The following is a 13,427-nucleotide window of genomic DNA, read 5'->3' on the forward strand; positions in this document are numbered from 1 at the left end:
TTTTCTCTCTCTCTCTCTCCCTCCCTCCCTCCCTCTCTTCCCCCTCCTTACCTTTTTCCCTTCCCTTCCACCCCACCTCTCCTCCTTTCTCCTCTTAAAAGACATGTATAGTAAACTTTTCTCCATAACACCTCCTCTGTGTGTGAATTTCATATTTCAAACTCCCGAGGACCTTAAAGCCACTGCCCTAGGGCAGCTGTGGAAACTGTTGAGTTTCCCACCACACCCCCCAAAACAAGCTCACTAAGAGCAGAGAAAGACTCTGTCATCTCGAACACCCTTCAGCGCCCTCTATCAACATCAGCTCTCCTTGCTCTGGTCTCCACTAAGTCTTCAACCTCTGGAACACATTTGTTTCAACTCTGTGACATATACTTGCACACACATATTCGTGTGTTCTATGTAGCACCACACTGAGGAGCCTTCTATTGGAACACTAGTCACCCTAGAGTGTGCAAACTTAGGGGGGTGCCAATGGAGTTTGAGGCTGCAGAGCTAAGTGTGGTTAGCACAGGATCCTGGAACAAAAACTAGCCAAGCTACTAAACTGAAGACTCAGCTCTTTCTGGCATCAGAAAAACTCAGCACTAACCTAAATGTAAGAAAAGCAAGTCCACCAACAGAAAGTCTCTTCTGAGGGGAGGGTGTGTGGGGGGGGTGAGGTTAATTAGCCTCTGGAAGTAGAAAAAACTTTACAAGGCTTAGGGTGTTACGAAAAGTTACAAGATTCACGAAGGCCAACCCTCCCTGCAAGGCTATATAAGTAAAATTGTTGGGGTAAGGAGAAGGCCTGCTAGCCATTTTGGCAGCTCCAGGGATGCAGCCTTTGTGAGTCATCCCCCATGCAAGGGTGGGCTCTTCGAGACCCCGATATCCTTACTAGTTCACCAAGTTAGACTTGTGTGGCACGGTGGCTGGAATGAGCACGCCCATGTATTTGCATGTTTAGGTCCCTGTTGATGAACTGGTTGGAAGGATTTAGAGATGGGGCCTTGTTAGGGTAGGTGTGCCCTTGCAGGAGGTGTGTTGCTCCTGGTAGGGTCTGAGGTTTCAAAAGCCCAGGGTGCACCTAGAGCCTTTCTCTCTGACTGTTGATCAGAATATAAAGCTTTCTGCTTCTGCTTCTGTTTCAGCCCCATGTCTTTCTCTGTCTCTCCATGATGGTAATGGGCTCATCTTCTGAAACTATAAGCAAGCCTCCAATTAAAAGCTTTCTGTTTTACAAAAACTGCTTAGGTCTAGCTGTCTCTTTGAAGCAATAGAACAGTACCATATATGTGGAATTGTTTCTTGAGTCTGTCTGTGCCCAATTTGGGGTGAAGAGACATTTGTTCACAACTTCCTAGCAAAAGCCACACAACATTTTGTGTGTGATGCAATTATTATTATCAGGAGCTACAAATGGAATAAAAGAACCCATGATTGTCAACGGCCGTATCTCCCAAGGAAATATGAAACCAGTAGTACTTGGTGAACTAAAGCCGGTAAAGTTGACATAGCTTATAGATTCATTATTAACTAATAAATTCTGGCAGTGTGAAAAAACATAAAAATGTCCATTTATATGGCTGACATAATGTGGCCATGACATTAACCATCTCCCCCTATTAGAAATTATAATACAACTTGGCAAACAGCAGGCACTCCGTACGTAATTTATTGATGGATATATGATGTTGGAAGATATCCTGACAGTGTCTACTTCTCTCTATACTTATAACTGTGGCTCTGGTCTGAGCTTGATCATGTCTTTTCTGGGTCCTGAGGGAGGATTGCTCTCTCCAGCCCCAGGTTCCTGATAATCCATTCTCTACACAGCAGCATTGGCTCTTTAAAGAAAAAGAGAGACATGACCATCAGTGCTCATATCAAGATTTTAAATACAATGGGTGCATAGCTCTATGCAGTCTGCCTTTATCCCAACTCACGCCTTCCACCCTGGGCCCTGCTGAGACTCAAATGCATCTAGTAGGTTCCCATTCTTTAGATCTCTGTGCAAGCCATCCTCTTTGCTGCATTTCTCTATTATGAGCTTCCTTGGGTTCAGCTTGACATGACTACAGTCATCTTGAGTTGCAAATGCCACAACTGCCATGACTGTGCCAGAATAACCCTAGTCAGTTTTCCCACTTCGTTTCCCAGCAATCTATAAATAGATAAGACCATTAGAGTGGTATGTGGTGCTTACAGCTGGAACCTGGGGTCAGGAATGTGCCTGACTCTTTGATATTAGCTTAAGATAAACCAGATACATTCTGGTTACGGTGAAGTCTGTCTCTGTCTCTGTCTCTGTCTCTGTCTCTGTCTGTCTCTGTCTTGCACATGCTTGTGCACACGCGCACACCTTTCTGATACAAATCACTTGCTCTTGTTCTTCAAGACCATATTACTGGGAGTAAACCTATCAATAAACTGTATTCTGCTGGATTTTGAGGTGTAATCACAATTAGAAGTTGCCTATATATCACATAGGGGAAAAATTAAGATAAAAAGAATTGTGTCTGTTTCAAAGAGAGGATAGGTCGAAAGAGCATCAGAAACCATAGGACAGCCCAAGAGTACAGGGACACAGGGCAAGCAGCCCTTTGGAAAGACCAAGCAGATACACACTGAGCTGTGGATAGCTACAGTGGGGGGCAGTGGCACACAGTAGCCTCTCCAGAAGAGAACTGAAAGACTAACAGTGGTGCACACAAGTGCACAGTCCTTGTAAGACTCACATCCAGCCCGGGGATTCGGTGACTCTTTACCATGATATGTCAACAGTGGAAAGCTCATCTATTTACATTCCTCATGGTTCGGAGGTCTGTCATGAAGTGCTGTCCTCTGTGTGTGTGTGTGTGTGTGTGTGTGTGTGTGTGTGAGAGAGAGAGAGAGAGAGAGAGAGAGAGAGAGAGAGAGAACATTCTATTTGATACTGAGCTAATCAAATCATTGAGCCTGAGGTCAAATCGAGAGACCAATACAGGAGGTGGACATGGGAAAGGAGAGAATTGATGTGCATAAGTTCATATGGGGTAATGTAGGTGACAGCCCTGTCCTTAATGATAGAAGCTGAGCCCATCACCTGAGGATATGTGCTGTGTCTGATAGCGCTGAGCCTGAGGCTCAGCTTCAGACCCATCAACTGACCCATCTTCTGGAACAGCTTACCGGCTGCAGAGTCTGACGCGGCAGGACTGAGGACTTCAAAGCGTCATCCGAATATCTGTCTTCCTCAGCTGCTTCCTCCATCCTGAGTTGGTTTTAAAGATGCAAACTCATCCACCATTGCAGCCAACAGTGCTGTGTTTACCTCCTCCACTCAACACATCCAAGAAGCACCCCCTGTTTGCAGAATAGTCAACCCAGGGTTTGCAAACTTGGGGGCGTGTCCAAGGAGTTTGGGGCTGCAGAGCTGGGTGTGGACATCAGGGATTCTGGAATGGGAAGAAGTGAAGCCACTGAATGGAAGACTAAGCTCTGACTGGAATCAGAGAAACTCGGTGCTAGCTAAATGTAAGGAACAAAAGGTTCCAATATCATTTAACCTTCCAACCCTGCCCGATCTGTCAGAGCCCAGTTGTAGAGAACCCAAAAATAATCTGTTAAGTTTGACTTTCTTTATTTGTCTTTCTTTTGTTTATATACTGGCATGTCTCCCCTTACTACATGTAATAGTATTTTTTAAATTACTATTTTTATTTTATAATATTTTGTAGTAATTCGTTGGGAATTTCATAAAATATAAGTTGATCATATTCGGCCAGACTCCTCCCCTAACTCCTCCCACATTTCCTACCCGACCCCTAAACTTTGTGTTTTTCTTTCTCTCTCTTTTAATTAACCCATAGACTTTAATTTGTGCTGTATGTATACTCCTGGATGTAGGGCCATACACTGGTGTGAGATCAACACAGTAAGAGCTGTACTCTTTTCTTTTTCATTTATTTATTTATTTATTTATTTATTTACTTTTCATCCTAATCACAGTCCCCCCCCTTCTCCTCCTAGCTCCCCCATGGCTCCTCCCTCACCCGCTCCTCCCCTTCACCTCTGAGAAGTTGGAGGTCCCCGTTGGGCACCAACCCACCCTGGTGCTTTGAGTCACTGCAGGACTGGGTACATCCTTTCCCTCTGAGGCCAGACAAGACAGCCCAGTTAAGGGAACAGGATCCGCAAACAGGCAACAAAGTCAGGGACAACCCTGCTCCAGTTGTTGGGGAACCTGCATGAAGACCAAGCTGCACATCTGCTACATATGTGGCAGGGAACAGAATGTAGGTCTAGCTCTTTTATGTTCTTTGCTTGATGGTTCAGTCTCTCGGAGCTCTGATGGGTTCAGTTAGTTGATACTGTTGTTGTTCCTACTGGTTGCAATCCCCTTAAGTTCCTCCAGTTCTTCCAGTAACTCTTCTATTGGGGTCTCTGGGCTCAATCCAATGATTGGCTGTGAGTATCTGCATCTGTATTAGTCAGGTGCTGGTAGAGCCTCTTAAGGGACAGCCACACTAGGCTCCTGTCTGCTAGCACATCTTGGCATCAGCAATAGAATCAGGGTTTGGTGTCTGCGGATGGGATGGATCCCAAGGTTGGGGGGTGCGGGGGTGTCTCTGGATGGCCTTTTCTTCAGTTTCTGCTCCATTTTTTTGTCCCTGCATTTCTTTTAGATAGGAACAATTCTGGGTTAAAACTCTTGAGATGGTGGGTGGCACCATCTCTCAACTGGGGGCTATGGCTATGGACTAGAGGCAGTCTCTTCAGGTTCTATCTCCCTGCTGTGGGGTATTTCGGCTAACATCATCCCCATTGGGTCCTGGGAGCCACTCACATCCTTGGCATCTGGGACTTTCTTAGTGGTCCGTCCCCACTACCTCCTACCACTGGTACATTTCTTCCTCTTCTTCTTCTTCTTCTTTTCTTCTTCTTCTTCTTCTTCTTCTTCTTCTTCTTCTTCTTCTTCTTCTTCTTCTTCTTCTTCTTCTTCTTCTTCTTCTTCTTCTTCTTCTTCTTCTTCTTCTTCTTCTTCTTCTTCTTCTTCTTCTTCTTCTTTCTGGTACATATTTCAATTCATTCTCCTAACCCTCTGGATTTCTCTCCTGTCTCTTCCCATACTTGATCCTGCCCCCTACTTTTCTCCCTACCACTCCCCTCTCCCACCCAGATCTCTCCCTTCCTCTGCCTCACATGATGATTTTGTTTCTCCTTCTAAGTGGGATTGAAGTATCCACACTTTGGCCTTCCTCCTTGATAAGCTTCATAAGATCTGTGAGTTGTATAGTGGGTATTCTAAGCTTTGGGGCTAATATCCACTTATCAGTGAGTACATACCATGTATGTCCTTTTGGATCTGAGTTACCTTACTCAGGATGGTATTTTCTAGTTCCACCCATTTGCCTGCAAAATTTATGATGTCCTCGTTTTTTAATAGCTATTAAATTCTATTGTGTAAACAGACCGCATTTTCTGTATCCAATCTTCTGTTGAGGGATATCCTGGTTGTTTCCAGCTTTTGTCTATTATAAATAAGGCTGCTATGAACATAGTGGAGCACATGTCCTTGTAATATAGTGGGGCATCTTTTGGGTATAAGCCCAGGAATAGTATAGCTGGATCTTGAGGTGTAACTACTCCCAATTTTCTGAGAAACTGCCAAATTGAATTCCAGAGTGGTTGTACAAGTTTGCACTCCCTCCAGGAATAGAGGAGAGCTCCCCCTTGAGTAGCCCCAGTCTTAAAGGAAACCAACTTTATTCTTTAAAAAAATGATTTTATGTTTTGATTTTTCATTGTTTCTTATATTTATCTACTTAATTTATCTATTTAATAATTTTATACATTTTCCTTTATGGAATGATCAGATTTTTTTTTTAAGATTTATTTATTTATTATATGTAAGTACACTGTAGCTGTCTTCAGACACACCAGAAGAGGGAGTCAGATCTCATTACAGATGGTTGTGAGCCACCATGTGGTTGCTGGGATTTGAACTCTGGACCTTCAGAAGAGCAGTCGGGTGCTCTTACCCACTGAGCCATCTCACCAGCCCAGAATGATCAGGTTTTTAATGTCTTTCCTACTTCATGACATTCCTTCCCATCTCTCCTTTTCTTTTTTCCTTTTATTTAACCTTGTTTCTCCTTTCCATGTTCTCTTTGTTTATACATTTAATATTTTTGAACTAATTTTTGAATTTCATAGCACACTTAGTCATGATTCTCTGGAATAGAATTTATAGAATAATTATACATGTGAATATATATATACATATGATATACATATATGTACATATATATACATATATGTATATATATATATATATATATATATATATGAGACTTATTAAAGTAGCTTACAGGCTATGATGCTGCTAGTCCAACAATGGCTGTCTAACAATGAAAAATCCAAGAATCCTGTTGTTACTTATTCCACAAAGCTGGATGTCTCAGCTGGCCTTGGGTCCACATTGGAATCCTGAAGAGGTTGGCTCTAATGCAAGTGGAGGAATAGGTATGACTGAGAGATTGGGAGCCAACAGACAAAGAGAGGTGGATTTCTCCCCTCAAAAGATCCACATTAAAAGAGAATCTTATACATTTTTCTTTTTGTTCCAAATGATTTAACTAAGAGAAAAATCCCACACAGGTGTACCCAGCTGTTTGGGTGTTAGTTAGTTCCAGATGTAATCAAGCTGGCAAGAATAGCCATCACAACATTCTACAGCTGTTTCTGTTTTTCTTTTTTCTTTCTGCTGTTGTGATTGTCCTATAGTCATTGGAGATGCATTCATTATCTTTAATTTATTTTGTCTATTTTTATCTCTCATTCTATCTGTTGCTATACTGTGATTGTTCTTCCTCTTATTGGAGCGGCACTGAGAACAGAGCCCTCCAGAGTTTACTGCTTACTTAGAAGATGGCCGATAAAATCCCGAACAGATAACAAAAGTCCAGTGCTCACAGCCAGGAACTATGCGGCTTCCAAGAGCTCAGGACTCTTCAAGTACTGAATCCAAAATCCTGAGATAGTTGAAATGGCAGAGTTCAAATGCCACTCCTAAAAATAAGCGGCAACAGTCAACAAGTCCGCGAGTGAGGTAAGGAAATCACAGAAGAGGGGTGGTCAGCAACACAGCACAGCAGGAGAGCAGCGTTGAGGGAAATGTCAGCAAAGAACTGAGATCTTGGGTGGGTAGGGGTGGGGGTGGAGGGCGATGGAAATGTTGGGAGTGAAAAACCAAGCTAATGAAGTGGAATATGGAGCGTGAATCGCCACTGTTAGATTAACCAAGCAGAAGAAAAGTGCCGCGCAAAGAGGGCTGGAAGACCTTCAACATTGAGCCTCCAAAACAGCAGAGGGGAAAAAGCCCAGCTACGATTTTCAAACCCTCGGAGATCAGCTGGCTTACAGGGGCAGATACCCTGGACCACTCAAGCAAGCCTTACAATCCAGGAAAACACAGCTTCTTCTTCTTCTTCTTTTTTTTTTTTATTTACTTTTTTTATTTGTATGAGTACACTGCAGCTGTCTTCAAACACACACTAGAAGAGTGCATTGAATCCCATTACAGATGGTTGTGAGCCAACATATGGTTGCTGGGAATTGAACTCAGGACCTTGGGAAGAGCAGTACTTAACCGCTGAGCCATATCTCCAGCCCGAAAGCACAGCTTCTTAGGAGGAAAAGCTCTCAACTTCTTGCCTCTCTTGCTTCCTGACTCCACCCACCACTAGTCTTCCCGGCTGAACTACTTCTTCCTTCTGTATTTTCCAATCTCCTTTTTCTTTAATCAGCAGTTCCTTTCTCATCTCTGAGTCGCTAGACCACACTTTCAGTAAACCACTTTAAATCTGTATCTTGGATCATTCTTGGATCTTCTTGATGGCTTTCTTTCCTGCCTTCAACAGTATGTATTTTGAGCCTCGTCTTTTTTTTTTTTTTCTTTTATCCTTTACAGAGGAAAACGTGCATGTTCCATGCCTTAAAGACAGTAGCTGTGCTATATGCCGAGGCTTTCTATAGTAACATTTTTATCCCCGGGATCTCTGCTCATGACATTTATGTCGCCAACGGCCAACTTGCCATTCTCTTGAATGTCACACTTTACATGTGCGGGACAGTTTTCCTACTACTCGCGTGCCTCCCCTGTCTCTATAGCTCAGAACAGGATTCCACCAAGTACTTAGAAATCTGAGGTCGTCACCAGTTCTTTACCTTGTCTGTACCCATAGACCCTAGTCTAACGGCAATTCCTGTAAAATCACCTCAGCCAGTCCAGTCTCCATGCTCACTTTCATCTCTGCTGGCCTATCATCTATCTTTGAAGGAGAGGCCCCTTGCTCCCGTTCTTGTTAGCTCGTGACCTCCTTGGAACTTTTCCATTCCCTGTCAGGTTGTCCTCATGTGCTCCTTGGTGTTGTGGGTTTGCCCATCTGCACATGAGATGCCACGGGTCCCTGCCCCCAGTTGGCTCTAATTGGTAAATAAATTTGCCGGCAGCCAATGACAGGCAGAGAGACAGAGGCGGGACTTCAGATTTTCCGGGCAAGGGAATCTCGGGAAGGAGAATCGCCATCTTGCCCTGCCAGGGAAAGCAGGAGGACGAGGTTTGAGAGCTGATAAGAGAAAGCATACAGCCATGTAAGAGCTCAGGAAGAGCGGCCCCAGGGTCCCCTCCCCAGATTGGGTCTGGGGTAGCAAAGATGGAATATAGATTTTAGTAAGTAATAATTCAAGAGTATTGGAGGGGAGGCATTAGCAACGAGGAAGTTTGGGAGTGGCCCAGTCATTGAGCTGCTTAGGAGATACTAAAAATAAGGCTGCATGTGTATGTCTTTCATTTGAGAATTCAGAGCATTTTGGCGGGTGGCGAGGAACATGTGCTGCCAGCGGAGGGGCGGTTTGAGTACCGTTAACAATTAATGCAACACCTTGGACCATCTCCATAACCTCTCTTCTTTCGTTCTAATCCCATCACCACATCACTTCCAGTTTGAGCTTTTGTAACTGTGTGGGCCCCATATCTTCATGGAGGTATACTGAAGTGATGCCTCTGTATTCTTAAACCTGTCTCCCTGCCTTGCTCTCTACCACACTTTGTTGCTCTGTGCTTCTGCTTGCTGTTTTCACAACCACGTAATGTCATTTGTCTGCTTTACTCCTTGAGTTTAAGATTTTTATTTAAGGGTCTAGAGAGGTAGCTCAGTGGTTAGATGCACTCGCTGCTCTTCCAGAGGACATGAGTTTGGTTTTCAGCATCCGTGGGCTGCTCACAATCACCTGTAACTAGTTTCAGGGAATCGGACCCCTCTTCTTCTCTTAAGGGGAACACAAGTGGTATGCACTCACACAGACACATACACAAAAATAGAAATGAATTTCATTTTGAAAGTCTCTCATTAAAGGTTTTATACCTCCTAGAAAACACAGCCCCTCACCTCCTGATTTCTCACAATTCAAGCCATAGGGTACCTTGAGTTCCTTAACAAGTTTATGACATGGCACCTGTCACAGACTCTGCTATGTCCTTCACCAGTTGAGCACTTTGAAGGCAGACGTAGATTGTGCAAGGCCAGCACATGGTCAGTGCTTACTGAGTCCTGACTAAGGTTGATAGGGAAGTAGTCGAGCGTAGAACTTAGTTGGACAGTGCACGTTTACTCCCAAAGGGAAAAGCAACAGAAGCTGTCATCTCTGAGAGGAGAGAGAGCTCGGCGAAGGGTTAGCAAATGAAGACCTTTCATGTTCTCCTTTTATGTGCTTAAAAAAACCCCTAAGTGGCCTGCTGTGCAGGGTCTATAAGAACACGATAGGACTGTTATCACAACTAGGCCTTGCCTTTCCTTAGACTGCCCACTAATTGGATGACCTTGGGCAAACCACTCAATTTTCTCATTGTAAAGTCTGAGAATTGGCTAAAGTGGGGTTCTTTTCAGATCTTTCTCAGGTTTAAAATGCTACGGTTTTACAAACGGAGTGAATTAACAACTTTGTAATGGAATTCTTAGTTCTTTCCCCCTGATTCCAGATGAGTTTTTCTCTTTGGATGTTAAAAGGCTATTGCAGTCTCTCACAAGTAGATAATATCTCATGTAGGCACTGCAGTTCAGACCTAAACTTCTTGCCTGAAGTACCCTAGAGAAGAAAGAATTCCTTCACCCTCCTGGCATACATTCTGTGCCACCCTCAAAGCCAAAATAACCATGCACTTCTGAGCTCTCCTAGATTCTAAGTTCCACATTTTATATTCCACATTCTATATTCTACATTCCACATTCTCTGTTCCACATTCTATATTCTATATTCCAATTCTATATTCTATTTTCTTCTAAATTATATGTATATATATTCTATATTCTATGTTCTATATTCTCTATTCTTCTATATTCTATATTGTATTATATATAGTCTATGTTCTATATTCCATATTCTAGGAGATAGAAATAGAATCCCCCACTAGGTGCCAAATACATTTGAGAAATTGCTGCAGTCTAGAGCCTTTCTTGGAGACAACCAATCTATTTGCTCTCCTGAAGGCTCAGAGAAGCCCCGCTGTGTGGAAATGCACTTACTGGCATTTTCCTAACCAAGAAGCATGGAAAGTGTGTTCCCCTGCACATGTGTTCGTGTCTGTGGCAGTGTGTTCCGATGGCACCAAACTGGGAAAGTAATTTTGAATGACCTCTCTGCTGTGTGGTTTAACTGTTGTCTCCTGAAATCTCTTGTACAGGCAGCCTGACCTAAGTAAGGACTGTCTCGCAGACGTCCTTGATGACAGTCTTTCCAATCCTGCCACTGTCTCCCCTAGCTCCCTTTCCTGTCTTACACTGCCTTGATATAAAAGTTGACTCATATGAGATTTATAAAGGCTATCTATATATCTAACCTTAGAAGATTTCCATTTTAAATCCTCTTTATAACATTATACAGCACATTTATACAGATCCGGCTTAGTTATAGAAAACCTCCATCTGGTCTAGTGGCCACTTAAGCTTCCCTGAAAAAAAAATCATTATCTTAGAAATTGCTTACATTTTTTTGTCCAGTCACACTTGAACCGTACCTCACTAGTAGAGAAATCGTTTGAAGGACAGAAGAACTTCTGCTCGGAGGACCCATTGAACTCTGAGTGTGGCATGTCACTCTGTTGTCAGGAGCAAAAGCTAAAACTCTGTAAAATGCCTCTCTCATGATTTATTGTTCCTACAAGCACTTCTTGCCTCTCCCAAGCACATCCCATTGAGTTAAGATGAGAGTTGAGGCCCCATACTGAACGATTACAAAGCTTCAGTTACTTGTCCTACTTTACAGGGATCTGCTTTTAAGGCAGGCACAGCACAGTGCTCTGATGGATGATGGTGCTGGACCATGCTCAGCATGACCAAAGACAGCTGCAACCATAGTTAGCATGAGGCTAACGGCTCTGACCTGACTACAGAACCCCATCCGTAAGCGCAAGCCAGCACTGGGGCTGTAGCCAACGGAGTTGACAGCTGTCTCCTCAGGAGCATTGCAGAACGATTTCAGTGAAGCAAAGTCGAAGTTCATTTTGAAAATCCTCTGGTTTTCAATTTGAGAAGGCTGAGAAGCTGAATGTGGCTAATCTGAATGATGTCATAATAGTACAATTCAGGATTCAAATGAAACAATGGATTTGATGGGGCTTTGACATAAATACCAGTTAGACAGAAAGCAACGCATCACTGTTTGGGGCATTGCTTTTCAAAGACAGACTCACTCTACAAAGAAATCTGCAGCTGTAAAATACATGGATAAAATAGACTGGTCAGAGTTTTAAAATAGAGTTATAAATATTTTAATATATTTGCCCTCAGGTCATTTCATGAGTATCATAAGTAAAATAAATTGAGTACTGGCATAATAATACGTAAGTTAATTGAATACAGTGTGTAACTCATAAGTCAATTCTATAAGAATTTTAAACAGGATAAAGTCAGTCCAAGAAAGGAATAAAAAAACAAGAAAGAGAGATACAAAGATTATTGAATGGTGTCATTGAACATATAGATAGACAAAAAAAAAATCATCTTGATATAGCTTTTCAAGTAGTAATGGGTACATTGAATACAGAGTGCTTTTAGAGCTAAATAAATGAATCAAGTTTAAGTAAAACATCAAATGATTATAAGTTGTTTATATACATTGTTACATATTTATGAGATGAAGTTGTAAGCAGTTATTAAAAATTATGGCTACAGTGATTACGTAGTGATAAAAGATGATATTGTGCTAAGTGAAAAGACTGAACTATAGCAAAATTCATAAACCTATATACTTAAGATTAAGTTTAAATATGTGTGAAAAAACTTTCTAAATAACAGTGTTTAACAGTGTAAATAGAAGCTTATTTCTCTGTTAAGCATAAGTCCTTTTGGCAGTTCAGGGCTGGAATAGTAACAAAGCAGACAGTGTGCTTCAGTGTTGAATTCTGAAGGGACTCAATCTCAGAGATGACTCCGTTTTGGGCTTCAGGCATGAGGATAAACAGAGGTGTAGGGCAACAGCAAGTATGCACGTGTTGTATCTGAGGACTGATTCCCAGAGATGACACATGACCCTTCAGCTTGGATTCCTTTGAACTGAAACCAGCTAAGCAGCCACTTGTAGCTGCAATGGAAGCTAGGAATGTCAGACTCTCCGTCTCCAATCATGCAATCATTTATGTAGCTCACAATCTGAGCCTTATCACCACAAAAAGGAGAAATCTTGATGGCAAGCAAAAGTTATTGTTTACCAACATTTTACAACTATATAATAAAACCAAGAGAGGGCTGAGGAGATGGGTCAGTGAGTAAAGCACTGGGCTTGCAAACACAAGGACTGGAGGTCTGTTTATGTGCTATACTACTGCGTTTTTACATCTTTGTTCAACAGGAAAATGGGCTTACAGTTTTCTTGTTGTATACTTGTTTGGGTACTGTGATGGCTATTCTTGGTTGTCAATTTGACTACATCTGGAATTAACTAAAACCATAAAATAGAGAGTACTCCTGCAAGGAATTTCTGCTTAATTTGATCTAGACCTTTGAGGTAGGAAGACACACTTTTAATGTGGATCTTTAGCTCAGATCTAATCTGAAGAACACCTTCTGCTGGAAGCCTGTATACACAGAGGAAGGAAGCCTTGCTCTTTGCCTTCACTCTCACTGGCAAGTCCACTCCTTTACTGGCATTAGAGCCTTCTTCCTTGGGATCTGAGCAAATACTGAATACCAGCTGAGACATCAAGCCTTGTAGACTGAGCAACTACTGGATTCTGGGATTTTCTTTCATAGTCAGCTGTTAATACATCATCTGGACCATAGCCTGTAAGTCATTCTAATAAATATCTTCTCTACTTGTCTCTGCTTCTCTCTCCCTCCTCTGCATCTATAGATAGAGAAGTGGGAATATATGTATTTATGTATATATATATATATATATATATA

This window comes from Mus caroli, chromosome 2, assembly GCF_900094665.2.
Source record: "Mus caroli chromosome 2, CAROLI_EIJ_v1.1, whole genome shotgun sequence".
Lineage (NCBI taxonomy): Eukaryota > Metazoa > Chordata > Mammalia > Rodentia > Muridae > Mus > Mus caroli.